The sequence below is a fragment of the Myotis nattereri genome (genome assembly GCF_964212035.1).
Source record: "Myotis nattereri genome assembly, chromosome: 18".
Taxonomy (NCBI): Eukaryota; Metazoa; Chordata; class Mammalia; order Chiroptera; family Vespertilionidae; genus Myotis; species Myotis nattereri.
This window is the reverse complement of record NC_138093.1, coordinates 11,074,768-11,089,972: the sequence shown is the minus strand read 5'-3', so window position 1 is coordinate 11,089,972 and position 15,205 is coordinate 11,074,768. Positions and strand designations below refer to the sequence as shown.

The 15,205-nt window shown below is 42.1% G+C and overlaps 1 protein-coding gene across 1 annotated transcript in view; it reads right to left on the bottom strand.

Moving 5' to 3' along the window:
* The window catches only part of WARS2 (tryptophanyl tRNA synthetase 2, mitochondrial), a 64,491-nt gene that overhangs the window by 33,564 nt on the left and 15,722 nt on the right, over positions 1-15,205 (bottom strand). The window lies entirely within an intron of this gene.

The following is a 15,205-nucleotide window of genomic DNA, read 5'->3' as shown; positions in this document are numbered from 1 at the left end:
CTTTCTCCCTCTCCCTTGCTCTCTGAAATCAATAAAAATATATTTTAAAAAAGAAATAAAACATGGGGTTTTTTGGACTCAAAAACTTACAAAGACACATGCGAAAAGGTTTGCATTCCCTAAGAGAATGCAATCTAATTGGGGAGAGAAGATATGTTTATGAAAAGATACTAGTAAGAGTACAATGTGTCCACATGACCTTGATCAGTTTGGAAAGATAAATAGTGGGGTATAGGCGGGAGTTCACAGAAAGAAAAGATGACTGTGGATCCAGTGAGAAAGACTTCAGGCGTAGAATCAAATTTCATTGGAAAGTAAAGGGACTTCATGGGTTTTTCATGTGATTTCATTCATTTTGAAGTAAAGGCAATGAAGGCCATAGATTAGGGATTAAGGCTACTATTTACTTAATTCAGTTTTCTCTAACAATAATTGCTGATGTAATATCAGCAATATTATATAATTAAATATATACATATTAAATGTAGTTAGTTATATAATTAATATAATTAAATGTGCAGGATCTTGGGCTAGAAATTTGGAAACCTACACTCTCTTTCTAATATTACCTCTTGATAAAGTTACTTAACTTTTTTGTGCTTCAGCTTCTTTTTACTTTGATAAATCATACTTGGTTTTTTATTTCTTCAAAAGAAGTTACCCATCGTTGGCCCTTTATACTTATGACTGAAGATAATTTTAGAATCATCTTGTCTAATTCTAAGAGAAAAAAATAATTGTTGGGGTTTTTGATCAAATTACATTGAGTCTATAGGTTGCTTTGAGGAGAACCAACATCTTTATACAGTGGGCCCTCCAATACAGGAAACACTTAGCATATGAGTGTTTAAGGCAAAACCCTGTGGCTGTAGTTGATAACATTGTGGTGCGTAATTGCAATTGGCTAAGAGACCAGAAGTTAAATGTTCTTACCAAAACAACAACAAAAGCAAACCCACAAAAAACAAACAAATAACATAAATATGTGAGATGATGGATGTTACTCAACTATATGGGGGGGAATCCTTTCACAATTATATTATCTCCATGCTCACTTTAAATATCTTACAACTTCATTTATCAACTATACCTCAACAGAGCTGAACTTTTAAAAAAGTAACATCAAAAAGTCCTTATCTTTATACCTGACACTAGCTCCTAAGAGCTAATCTACTTGAGATATGTGAGTGCCAAGGCTATTTACATTTGCCTTTCCCATCCCCAGGAATTCCAAACACTACAAATATGGTCTGTTTTCCCCTAGCCGCTCACTTTTCTCTCTGCTCCTGAGATGACAGCCCTAAAGTAGAATGCCATGTTATAGGTCCAAAGTTGCACTTGATCTAAGCACTCAGGAGACCTAAAAGATTTTTGACTCTGAGGATATGAAATATACCTTTCGAAGTAACTGCAAACAGATATACCTTACCAATGAAAACCACACACACACACACACACACACACACACACATACACACACACACCAGGCCTGCAAATGACTAACTCCCCAAATCATAATTTTGAAACCATTTGTAGTTGAGAACTGAGACTCAGGGAGCAGGAGAGAAAGAGGGAGGGAGAGAGAAAGAAAGGGGGGAGGGGTCCTGGAGGGAGAGAGGAGTTAGCATAGAATAAGCACCTATCACTGAGGCTTCCTCCAATACCTTGAGACCTTAACCAGCCCTGGGTTCCTGATATGGGAGTAAGCAAAGGGAGCTTTCAGTGAGGTAAAAATGATTAATGGGCGTTAGGGACTGATTGATGAAGGGAGAAAGCAAAGCAGAAAAACAAGCTCTGAATTTAATAAATAGAAGAGAGAAAAAAAATACCATCCAGAAATACTTGACCTAGGATGAAGAGAGACTCTTTATGTTAATGTAAAGAGTTATGACGACTAGGAATATCAATCTGGAAAAAAAAAAAGAGTAGGAATATTTCCACATCAATCCCTCCAAGGTCAAACTAAGGAATTATTCCCCAGGAGAAATGGAGAAACTAAATCTTGAGGAAACTAGAAGAGAAAGCACCAGAGGACAGACAGAGGGGAAAAGGAATTGTGACCAGTGGGAACGGCCCGAACAGGATCTAATTCATCTTTTTCACTCTCTAGTTTCTGTGATTTTCTGTGTCCACGCAAAGGGAATGATGTTATCAAGAAATGTTTCGTTCAATGTTCAAGCAGCCATTAAGCAAATACAGCCTGGAAATGAGAACTGGATTTTTGGTCTTAAAAATATACAGAGAGCATCCTGCTCTTCTGCGGTGAGTTTATGTTCGCGTCTGTTCCTGGGCAAGAGTCAGCAGGCAGCCCCGCAGCATGGTGGGGGAGATACGCCTGGTACCATGAAATCACAGGGCTGGAATGTGGAGTTCGGATGGGGGGGAGGATGGGGGTTCTGTGTTCAAAAGCACTGGAGTTGGGGGAGGTGGGGGAAGCCTGGGCTTCCCAGTGGACGGGAGGCAAACCACAAAGAAAACAGCTTTAGGACTAGCCATAGGCATTCATTCACTCATGGGAAGCCTGGAGCATCAACCTGCAATCCCATCACAGAGTACGGGGGTAAAAAAGGAGCATTTTCACAAAACAGGGCTTCATTTTTATTTCAGGTGTATTTCCTTAACAAATGCCACTTCCAACCAGGACAGTGAATGGCTCATTTTGTGACAGGACCAGGACTCCCAATGGGCAGCTGCAGCCCTGGGATTTGAACTGTTCCAGAAGAGAGGGTGGGTGTGCGAATCAAAGGGAGAGCATACTGATCAATCCGGCAGATGTAGCTAAAACTCCTCCTGTCTGAAGGTACAGTGCATATGTAAAAATCATAATTATCTTAATTTTAACTACTGCACCCAACTACAATTGAAAAATCCCAAGCTGCTAATTATGGGAAAAGATAGTTTTTGTAATTAACTAAATAGAGCTTCTGTCTTTAATCGCTAGTGAATAAAATACATTAAAAGGAGGCTGCCTACTAGCTTTGAAACTCAATGACGGTGGGAACCAGACATCAACAAAAGATTTCAAGACTCATTACAGAATCCTGCTTCCATCCAGCTGCAACGCCAATTGTTCATCACACCTGTCTCAACCCCAGTCAAAGGTAAACCAAAAACTTGGCTGAACAACTACTATGTCCACCTGGTCCTATGAATGGCATGTTATCACAGATTGTGATAAAGGAGTAATCAGCCTGGCCAGTGTGGCTTAGTGGTTGAGTGTCAGCCTATGAACCAGGAGGTCACGGTTCAATTCCTGGTCAGGGCACACGCCTGGGTTGCCAGCTTGATCCCCAGTAAGAGGGCATGCAGGAGGCAGCCAATAGGTGATTCTCTCTCATCATTGATGTTTCTCTCTCTCCCTCTTCTTCCTCTCTCTGAAATCAATCAAAAAATATTTTTTAAGTAATCAACAATAATAGTATCAATGAATTGGGATGAAAGTCTCTTTCTGTAAGTCTAGTTATTCTGTGTGTAAATAAAGTATACAGCTTAACACTCTCATTGCTTAGCTCTCTGTTAGCATTCTCAATTCTATCCTTTATGTCACCCAACTATTTCAATCCTAGGCTCCTCGAATATCTCCTCAAAACTCTTTAAAATGTGTGTACTACCAATTAGTGATTTAAGAGCTGAAATAGAGGCGACCCTGTGTAGCAAAACAGCACTTCAACCGGGAGGACCCAGGTGCTGCGTCTTTGAAGCTTTCTTTGGCTGTGGCTTAGCATTGTTCTGCCGCAGTCAGCTCTTTCTTCCAGAAAGTACAGGAGCCCAGGGTCTGCAGAGAAAGTGCTGACTCAGCACCGAGAAAAAATGGGTTTGTTTCTGCTTAGAAATGAAACCAGATGCTCAGATCTGGGAATCAATATAGTAAATATTAATTCGGTATAAGAGAAAGCAGGTCATATATGGCCCCCGAAGAAGAAATAATTTGTAGGTCAACAATTAAAACGGAAGGAAAGATTGTTTTTTAAAAAGGGGGGAACTTATCTTTTTTTAAAGACTGTGATTTTCTTTTTTAAAAAATATATTTTATTGATTTTTTACAGAGAGGAAGGGAGAGGGAGAGGGACAGAGAGTTAGAAACATGGATCAGCTGCTCCTGTACACTCCCTACTGAGGCTGTGCCTGCAACCAAGGTACAGCCCTTGACCGGAATCAAACCAACACCTCCCCTTCAGTCTGCAGGCCGACGCTCTATCCACTGAGCCAAACTGGCAGGGCTAGACTGTGATTTTCTTAAGGGCCTAGGTCAGTGGTCAGCAAACTGCGGCTCTCGAGCCACATGTGGCTCTTTGGCCCCTTGAGTGTGGCTCTTCCACAAAATACTGACTTCTGCACATGGGCCACGAAGTTTCAATCGCACTGTACGTGCACACCTGCATGTGGTATTTTGTGGAAGAGCCCCACTCAAGGGGCCAAAGAGCCGCATGTGGCTCGTGAGCTGCGGTTTGTCAACCATAGGCCTAGGTGATAAGCACTTGGTACCTATTGTTAGGCGAGTGAAAGAATTTTAAAGGAATAAACTTGAGTTTTATTTTATTTCTTTTATATATTTTATTGATTTTTTACAGAGAAGAAGGGAGAGGGATAGAGAGTTAGAAACATCGATGAGAGAGAAGCATCGATCAGCTGCCTCCTGCACGCCCCCCACTGGGTATGTGCCCGCAACCAGGGTACATGCCCTTGACCAGAATCGAACCTGGGACCCTGAGTCCGCAGGCCAATGCTCTATCCACTGAGCCAAACCGGTTCGGCATAAACTTGAGTTTTAAAAGTTTCCTAGAGACTTTTTAAGCCACTTCCAAATATTAAGAGCTGGGCACCTTTTTCCTGGGTGCCTGTGCTATCCTTCCATCAGCTGATGGAATGCTTTCACACAAGTCTTTCCCTTCTTGGGGGCACGTCCACTATCAGAACTTCCCTGGCACTTGCTCAGACCTCATCTCAGGCGATGAATAGGAATCACTGGCTCCACTTCCCAGGGAAGGACAGGCAAGGTCTGGACCCGAGCTCCCATCCAGTCTGTCTCCTTCCTTCATGCGGGGCTGCACCCAGATAGAATTTCCTGACTTCAAGGTTGGCTTGGCCTGGCCTTGAGGAACCCTCACTCCCACCAACACCTCCCCTCCACCCACACACTTCTCAGAAGGGGAAAGTGTGCCACAGAGAGGTTTACCAAAAGGCCAAGGGCACACAGCAGCTGGGACCAGAATTCCGATCTCCAGAGCTCTCACTCTCTCCTCCCCTCCCTCCTTCCCCTCCCTCTCCCTCTCCCAGAGATTCCCCCCCTTTTCCAAGGACCCTTCGCTCCCTCCCTTCCTCCTCCCTCCCTCTCCCTCTCCCAGGGATCCCTAGCCTCCCTCCCTCTCTTTCCCCAAGCAGAACAGACCCCTCCTTCACCAGCTCCTCATTACTGCACATATCGCACTGGTAACTTGGTAAATATTGTCTTATTTGCTTAGTAAATATTTTCCCACCTAGAATACGAGCTCCTCTAGGCCAGGACTGTCTCTCTCATCTTTACATCCCCAGAACATAGCAGTGCCAGGTACATTGTGAGCACCTAATAAATGTTAGCAGAATGAATGACAAATCTTTTCCCCCCACTTTGGCTCCAAATGTAAAGGGCAAAATAACGGTAAACAAAATGGACCAAATGTTCCAGTTATAGGCAGTTCTTAACAAGCTATGTTCTAAGAGCTTGTTTGAAAATTGGTTTTCTGAAACTCACAGACTCAACTCTTTAAATGGTGGTTAAGCTCCTGGAAGGCAGCCCATGGAAGCCTCGCTGAGCCCACAGTATTCCTGGAGAATGGTTTTAATATCCCATTTCAGCTCTACCTAAACACCATTCATAAAATTGTTTCTGTGGGAAGATGAACTCCAAGTTCGATTTGGGACACCAGAAACCCACCCAGTGGTGGCTCTGACTGTGAAGTCGAAAGGGCTTAAGGGGAGCAATCTGATATGAAGACAAGGTTGCATTTTCATATGGAATAGACTTCAAAAATTAGACTGTATGATCACTACAAGTGGGACAACATGCCAAAGCTTCCCCAAGCATCCATTAGCTTTCCTAACACTGGTACTGTGAGGATGGCCCTGGGGGCAGCTGCCCTGGCCGCATGCAAGAGCAGAAGGAAGGCGGAAGGCAGGCACTGGACCCTTCAGTAGGTCGCCTGTACCAGCAGCAGCACCAGATCAGGGAACTTGCTAGAAATGAAGCCCGGCCAGTGTCACTCAGTGGTTGAGTGTCGACCTATGAACCAGGAGTTCACCATTCGATTCCTGGTCAGGGCACATGCCCAGGTTGTGGGCTTAATCCCCAGTGTGGGGTGTGCAGGAGGCAGCTGGTCAATGATTCTCTCTCATCATTGATGTCTCTATTTCTCTCTTCCTCTCCCTTCCTCTATGAAATCAATGAAACATTAAAAAAAAAAACCAAAAAAAAAACAACCCAATTTCTTTGTCCTCACCCAGATCTACCAAAGCAGAAATTCTAAGTGTGAGCTTAATCCAGAAGAAGAAATGAGAAGCGTTAGGCAACCTGGGCTTGAACAAGCCCTTGGGTCATTCTAATACAAACTCCCGTTAGAGAGGGATTTAGGGGCACCAATGTCAATGCTTCAAATTCCCTTCAACTACGTAAAATGAGGTCCAGATGAAAGCTCCAGAAATGAACAAGGGGAGACATCTTCTTAGCCAACAGTTCTGTCTTGGCTGCACAGTGATCAGCTGGGAGCTTTAAAAAATACCGATGCCTGGGCCCCTTCCTCAGAGATTCTGATTCAATCAGTCTGGGATTTGGCGTGAGCACCGGGATTTTTAAAAGCTCCCCAGGTGATTCTAATGTGCAGCCAAGATGGAAAAAACACTGCTCTAAGCCAACTAGTACACAATTATTCTCCGCAGCTGCCAATCTGCTAAGAAACACACACAAATAAAATAAAAAGACTGTAAAAATGTGAAAAGTAAATCCACTTATAATTTACATTTCAAGGCAACACAATCCCTGAGACAGTTATGTATTAACACGTGGTCAGAGGCCTGCTTGGCTTCAGGCAGTTCTGCTGTCCCATTCAGCAGCCAAGCCCGTCAGCAGGTTTGAAGGTGTGCTTAGAGCAGGGGTGGGCAAACTTTTTGACTGGAGGGCCACAATGGGTTCTTAAACTGGACCGGAGGGTCGGAACAAAAGCATGGATGGAGTGTTTGTGTGAACTAATATAAATTCAAAGTAAACATCATTACATAAAAAGGTACGGTCTTTTTTTTTTTTTTTTTTTAGTTTTATTCATTTCAAATGGGCCGGATCCGGCCCGCAGGCCGTAGTTTGCCCACGGCTGGTAGAGCCTCTAGGCTGGGGAGAAAAGGCACCTGTGACAGGTAAGCACACCACCTTCCACTGTTAGGTAAATGTACTTGGCAATGTCCGGTTCCATAACTTATGGCTCAGAGATTCAGGGAGCCTATATAGCCCGAACTTCACCAAGAAAATAATCCCACTAAGAAAGTTTCAACATCAGAATTGTAATGGATAGAAAACAAACTTATCTCTGCAAAAAAATTCTCTTTTGTACCCATTTCCCTGCCTGGCAAACTCTCTAAAGCCCTCTGATCCCTATCAGAGAGTATGAATTCAACACTCCAGCAGCTGTGAGTCTCACGTTAACTCAATCACATGACCAAAACTTGGACTAACAACAGGAGGTCTTGGCTAAGTGAAGCTGAGATGCCAAAAAGTCTTATACACAACATGTGAAATAACGCCATGACTATCGCCAGTGTTCTGAACCTCCGAGGAGAATTTCTTACAAGGTACTCACAGTCCAGAGGAGGAAAAATTTCTAAAGTTATTTTCATGGCATAAAGATGAGAGAGAGAGAGAGAGAGAGAGAGAGAGAGAGAGAGAGAGGGAGAAGAGAGAGAGAGAGAGAGAGAGAGAATATATGACTCTCTTGGCTGTCTTGACCACTACTAGGAGAAAGAAGTCTCATTTTCCAGCAACCCATGGTTCCTTTCTCATCATCCAACCTGTAGCCGGATACAATCCCCAGGATTGTTTTCAACATTCAGATCAGTTCAGACCCTCTGTCAGCTCAGATTAACTCAACTTTAGACTAAGTTACAAAAATGGCAAAGGCAAGCAGTAAAATATGATAAGGATAATCTGTGTGGTTATTAACCATTGGTTAAGAAGCAAGCACTAGCTCCAGGTTGCCTGCGTTGAAGTTCTGTCTCTATTACTTATATGGCTGTGAGCATCCATAACACGGAGATAGTAGTTATACCCACCTCACAGAGTGGCTGGGGGACTAGAATGAGATTATCAGTGTGAAGTGCTTGGTGCCTGGCATGCAGTGAACAATCCATAGTTAGCTGATCATTTATGAAGGTAAAAAATTTAAGTGTCTCATATATATATAAAAAAAAATGTATATATGTATAAATTGAATTTATTGGGGTGGCATTGGTTAATAAAATTATATAGGTTTCAGGTATACAATTCTACCACACATCATCCGTATATTGTATTGTGGTTTATCACCACAAGACAAGTCTCCTTCCATCACCATTTATCCCTCCTTACCTTCTTCTACCCCCTCCCCCCCACACCCTTTCTCTCTAGCAATCACCATACTGTTGTCTGTCTGTGTCCATGCGTCTTTCTTTTTTTTCTTCACTTAATCCCTTCATCCTTCTCACCTAGCCCGCCCCCTCCCACCCCCCCACCCCCACCCGCCCTCTGACAGCTGTGAGTCTGTTCTCTGTATCCACGAGTCTGTCTCCACTTCGTTAGAAACAAAAGAAAAAAATAAACAATTGGGACTACGTCAAACTAAAAAGTTTTTGCACAGCAAAGGAAATAGTGGAGTTAGGGCTTGAACCTACATAGGTCAGCTTCAGCTGCCTATACTGCAGAGGGAGGCTAGGAGGATATAAGCAAAGCATTCAAGAAATTGTTTGCTTTCACCCACTCTGGTCCAATAAATGATGCTACCCTTCTAGAAAGTATGACCTCAAATCTGCTTTAATTTTACATTATAATGAACTTCTAAGGAGACGTGTGTCTGTCTGTCTGTCTGTCTGTCTCTCTCCCCCTCCCCCCCTCTCTCCTCACAACAAAGACAGCTGCCCTGTACAGGTCTTGTTTGCACTCAGAAGTGGTGGTCGGCACCGGCGCAGGTGACAGCGACAGTGGTTCTTATTCATCTGGGCAGCAGCTTCCGTGCTAATTCTAAACACAGGTGGTGAGAGAGGCAGCCAGCGGAAGGGGGAAGGACTCACCGCTGACATGTGCAACCGGGAAGATTGATGGTTTCCCTCTCTCCTTCTCCCCGACGCGCCGGCCTGGGGGCAGAGTCGCGGGCGCTGCTGTGCTGGGGACAGTGAAACACACAGCGCAGTGTCTACCTTGCTGCCGCGCTGATTAATGAGACTGAAATGACACAGAAAGCAGGCGGCGCTCCGGCCAGGGAATTCACAGGCCTTTCTTTCTTTAATGATTTCCACAAAAGCAGTTCCCATAAACAGCCGGGCTTGAACTGGAGTACCCCGTGGCTTGAGCGAGGCGGGGGTATATTTGGAGGAATGCGCCGAGCTACGGGTGAGGGTGGGAGGGGAGCTTGTAAGGAAGTAGATTCACTTACGATCGGGTGGGTACAAATCACATAATGAACGAATTCCCCTCCTCTATCTGCTTCCAGGTAAGGCAGTTATTCACCTACTCAACTTACTGTAAAGAGGGCCGGAGAGGACACTTGCACGAAGATTTCCTTCTAACAACACGCTTGGTGTTTTGAGCTGGGAGATAATATCATCCATTTTTCATGCTCTACCGTAGCTACATAATATCTACATTAAAACAGTAATTTCTCTTTGAGAAAAGATGAATCTTAACACCAAATATTATTTCTGGTACTTACTATCAAGTATCTATTGGGCATACCCATTTGGAGGTCCCACCAGCAGCTCTTCAAACTTAATACCATATCAAAAATAAGTCTAATCACGTCTATGATTTTTTTTAAAGCTCCTTAGGAAGGATTCTTATGATGCTTTGTATGAAATAAATAAACTTAAGGAGAAAACAAGAAAAATTCACATTTGGAAAGAGCATCAGCTGATCATGAATTTATGTCCCTTTTTACATTGGAAAGATCATCGGAATAATCTCTGGGAACTCTCGATGATAGGCCACAATGTCAGGAACAAAGAGTCCAACACATTTTGACACGCCACGTAGCTTCCTGCGTGTCGCACCTCTGGGCTCTTACACAAGTTCGGAAAGTGTACGTTTGTAGATGCAGAGACTGTGTTGTCAAAGAAGTATCAGTATTGGAGGCATTTTAGAATTTTCAATTCCTCACACTTACCAATAAACCTTAGAATTTCCCACAGTCGAGTGTTAAGCTCTTACTGTAAAACTTCACCATCACTTTCAATTTTCTACTCCTATTTAGTGGTGACATCACAATTCTGATTTGTACTCACTCTGTGTGTACATGTATGTGTATGTCTGAGTATATAAAATAACCTGACAGTCTCCCGTCAGTTGTCTCATTGTACCTACTAAAATTCGAGAATATTTCTTTATTTACAAGAGCCTTCCCTTTCCTGATTGTTTACACAAATTGGTGACTCTCTTCTCATTCTGGTATTAAGTTGCCTCATCATGTATTGTTCAAGCTGAAGAATTACTTTACCAGGAAGGTAATGTAGCATTATAGTTTCATTCCTCTAATCCCAATGATTTCATTTGGAATTTGTGCATTCCTGTACTAATAAAGTTGTGAATGTATAAACCAAAAATAATGATTTTCTTGTATATTTTAGTTTGATTCTCAATAACTCCAAAAGATTGCCTTTATTCGCCAATGAGTATTTATCATGTCCCCCTTGAGGTTAATGCTGTTTTCCAATTAGCTTTCAACTCTGATTTTGTTTTTATATATTATATGTTTTATATGGGTATATTCTATTTTTATAAATATGCTTGGAGTGAAAAATGATAATTTTTCAACAGCTTCACCATGAAATCAGCATTCACACTCAAACTATAATGATTTAAATGCAATTTACTTCCAAGTTTTTCAGACCACTCCCTCTCCAATTGGAAATGTTTACGTTGTACATAATTCTCTTCTATGAATAAATTTCAGTAGGTAAAATAATTAGTGTTCTAATAGGTAAAATAATTAGTAAAATAATTAAGTAGGTAAAGTAATTTAGAAAATAATTAAAATAATAGAACACTGCTCTCATTTTCAACAATTTCAATCTGATGGTTGAAAGTGCATTATTTTTCATCTACTTATTATTGAACAATTATTAATCATAAAATACTTGGTACCACAAATGACACCACTGGTTGTCAAAAGCAGTAACTCTTTGACATTTTTGTAAAAAATAACATTGATTTTTATTTTGATATTACTATCAAATAATCATAGTTATTGAGAAAGTGATAGCAAATGCTCGAATCTGAGCCACCAAATAACAAAAAGAGTGAGTGACTTTCTTTATTTTCCATCTTGATGAGAATTTTTTTAAAGCACTGTTGCAGAAGAAAATAGCCCAATGCCCTTTCAGATGATTTATGTAACAAGTATTTTACAAGTTCTCCCATGTTCCTGACAATCTTACCTTTTTTGCTGGTTCCCACCCCACCAGCACTGCTGAGTTAATAAGGCCCAAGTCTACCTTTTCAGCCTTTTTCTTCCACCACCACACTCCATGAATTAGCTATATACCCATCTTAGTCCCCTGAAGAACTGTGCTCTTTTTCAGCTCCAGCCCTTTGTACATTCAATTCTCTCTGCCTACTTGCCTTTCTCCACTTGACAAATGTCAATCATCCCTTACGAACCAGTTTAGATGATACCACGTTTGTGAGGTCTTCCTCCAAGACCTACAATGCTTTGTTCTCCCTCCTTTATAGCACGGGGCTGTTCTGTAATTCACTTTCCCTACAAGACTACCACCATCAGCAGCCAGTGAAATCTTCACGGGTAAGAACCATGTTTTTATTCCTAATATCAACAAGGTGAAGGTTCAATATACATAGATGAAGGAAGTAGAAATGAATACTAACTGTATGTGACTTAGAGAATGCAGGAACTGGGAATCAGGCTTAAGTTCCTTGACACTCAGCAGCCCCAGGAGAGAGGAGAATAAGAAAGGACATTTACTGAGACTAGCAGGGTATTTTCAAATGATCCCTTCTCAGGTTACCCGTGCAAATGCTACTTATTTTTTAGTCATCAATATCTACAACACTCAGAACACTTTTCCCAATTCTTAATGTATTGTAACTTTAGTTGAATCTATACTAAAATGCTCTTGGAATAAAATGTCCTGAAAAATATTTTTACGAACCCTTTAAAAATGGCTCAACTCTCTGTAGAATGCAAGCAATCTTACCTTAAGGTTCAGAGTGAATTTTATGTGATGATTTCCTGACATTCTATTTTAATAATATGCTGTTAAAGAGGCATTCACAAGTACAGAGGAGCTCATAGTATCAATTCAGCTCTGCCCTTGGGGAGAGTGTGTCTAACCTACAATACAGGGTCATTTCCTCTTTTCGGGAGGACAAGCATCGCATGCACCCCACTGGGGACCAGGCGCAACCCTGGTCCAGCAGGGGCAGAAACACAGCAGAGCGCTCGCTGCAGGACCAGGATGTTCTGAGTTAAGAAATGGGGTTTATGGGAAAACCTAGCGGAAATGGGTTAACGTTTTTTTAATCTGAATCTTTAAGAAGGGTAAAATAAGAATCTCACAATCAACATCAGATGTCGGGTGATGGCTTCAACACGACAAATAACCTCTTAAAACAAAATATTTTGAAATCTAGTTCCTCCTTCACTTACCTGCTGCTGCTACGGTTCAAGGGGCCAAGGCTTCCACTGTGACGGTTCCTAAAACCAAAAGCAACGTGGAGAAAAAGGCTTTGGTCCTACTGGTGCCCCCGGTAATGAAGCAACGGCAAACTCCTAATGTTGACTGGTAAGTTGAGGAGAAATGTACGTTTCAGTATCTGGATCATTTTAACTTCCCTTTGTTAGGAAATAATCCATTTGGAACATTAGTTCACTGATTTAAAATCATAACAAGACCATGCTGTATTTTATGAAGGATAATGCATACATTTTCCCAGTGAACAAGTCACATTTGACTAGCCTCATCTTAAGGAATGTCCTCTGCAGGCCACGGTTGCTCCGTATATAATTACTAAATGAATGAGAGTTTCATCACCAGGTTCCTTTTTATTCTCATAGAAAATAAGTCTTTTTCCTTTGCTTTTCAAACATGTCTATCCTTGTCCTTCTTTCCCTTCAAAGGCTTTTACTGAACTAAAGGCACATGCTATTCAATCTGGGATCTTGATGTTCAGTTTTCATATCTGATACAGGTTCCCAAGCCTCTCAAACACACCATGCTAGCCATTCCATTTTAAATAGAAAGATCTGAACTATGTCAAAGTTACTGGAACATTCAGATGAAGGGGCATACAGGAGGCAGCCCATCAATGTTTTGCTCTCACACTGATGTTTCTCTCCCTCTCCCTTCCTTTCTCTCTGAAAATCAATTTTAAAAATCTTTTTAAAAAAGGTTACATGTACCGTAAGTCCTCACTTGAAGTTGTCAATAGGTTCTGCGACTTGAAGTGAAATGACATAAAACAAAACTAATTTTACCATAGGCTAACTGACATAAGCAAGAATTAAGTTCCTAGGGTATCTCATCAATGTTATAACGGAATGATGTGGAGCAAAATGGCATTATTCAAGGACCTGCTGTATGTGCACAAAGCTTAGCAGGGATAATGCTGCTAAGAATCACCAACATTGCTTTGCTTAATTTATGTTTGGAGATTTTGTTTTTTTTGTTTGTTTGTTTTGTTAATTCTCACCCGAGGATATTTTTTTCATTAATTTTTAGAGAGAGTGGAAGGGAGGGAGGGTGTGAGAGAGAGAAACATCGATGTGAAAAAGACACATCCATTGGTTGCCTCCTGCACACGCCCCGACCCGGGGCCGGGGATTGAACCCGCAACCCTTCAGGGCACAGGCCGATGCTCCAACCACCAAGTCACACCAAGCAGGGCTTGGTTGGTTTTCTTAATCTAGGAGAACTACTTGTTTTTCCCCAATACCAAGATATCTGAAGAGAGAAGAGAAGGACAGGGAGATTTTGAGAGTAAAGTCTCTGAATGACACCAGTTTGGAGCAGAGTGAGAAATGACTTTGGCTCTACTGGATACACTGAAAAAAGTGCAAAATCAGAGTGCTGGTGTCCACAACACTCCCTTCAGTGAGCTGGCCAGCAGCCAGCGGGGGCTTTTCCAGCTTCCTAGGTCAGCAGGAGAGATCTGGGAGTTTCCTTAGTATTCAGGGTGCAGCTTGGGGCCCATTCCTGTCCACCGGGAAAAGTTGTGGTCATGGGTAGGGCTTGGCAACTCTTCCTGCCATCCCATCTCTGTGCAAGAGATAAAATGGCAACGGTCCTACAATTTTACCTACTGTAGAAGCTATAAATTCATCCCTCAGTACATCCTGCAAACACCCCAGCCAAAGCCTGCTTTATCAGGGCTTAGAGTTAGATGGCCTCCAGCTACCTTAAAACACAGCCAGATGCTCCCTGGTATTACAGGTCTCATTATGCAAGGCTCCTCCCCGATCCCAGAGGAGACCAAACGACATGCCATTGCTTGCTTTTGCTTCCTATCCACATTTTAAAATAACAGAAGAAAAAGAAGAAAAAAATCAGCCACAATTGGCTCCAGTTGGTGTGAATAATGAGACGTGGTTGTCAGATTCCTGGAAAGCTGCCAGCCTGGTCATTAGCTGGCCAGATACTGGGCCCACTTATCCAGAGGATAAGGAATACAGTTTTAAATGAGGTCAATTTTAAGGAGACTTTAAATTTGGCATTTGGGTGTGGGATGAAACCATCTAGGAATTAAAATCCTCCTTACATTAAGTTCTCCCCATAAGAAAGAGGTAGACTGGAATGAGATGGAGCTTCCTCAGCTTTGGACAGCAAGCCTTGCCCAATTAAAACCTGGTCCTTTTTTGAAGTCTATGATGGAAGAATCCTAACTTTGACAAGTTGGCAGTAATCCTTGTGATCTATTTTACTGGGATATATATACATATATACTGCAAAACTGGAGAGCAGACTCTGCCTGTGATCATTAGAC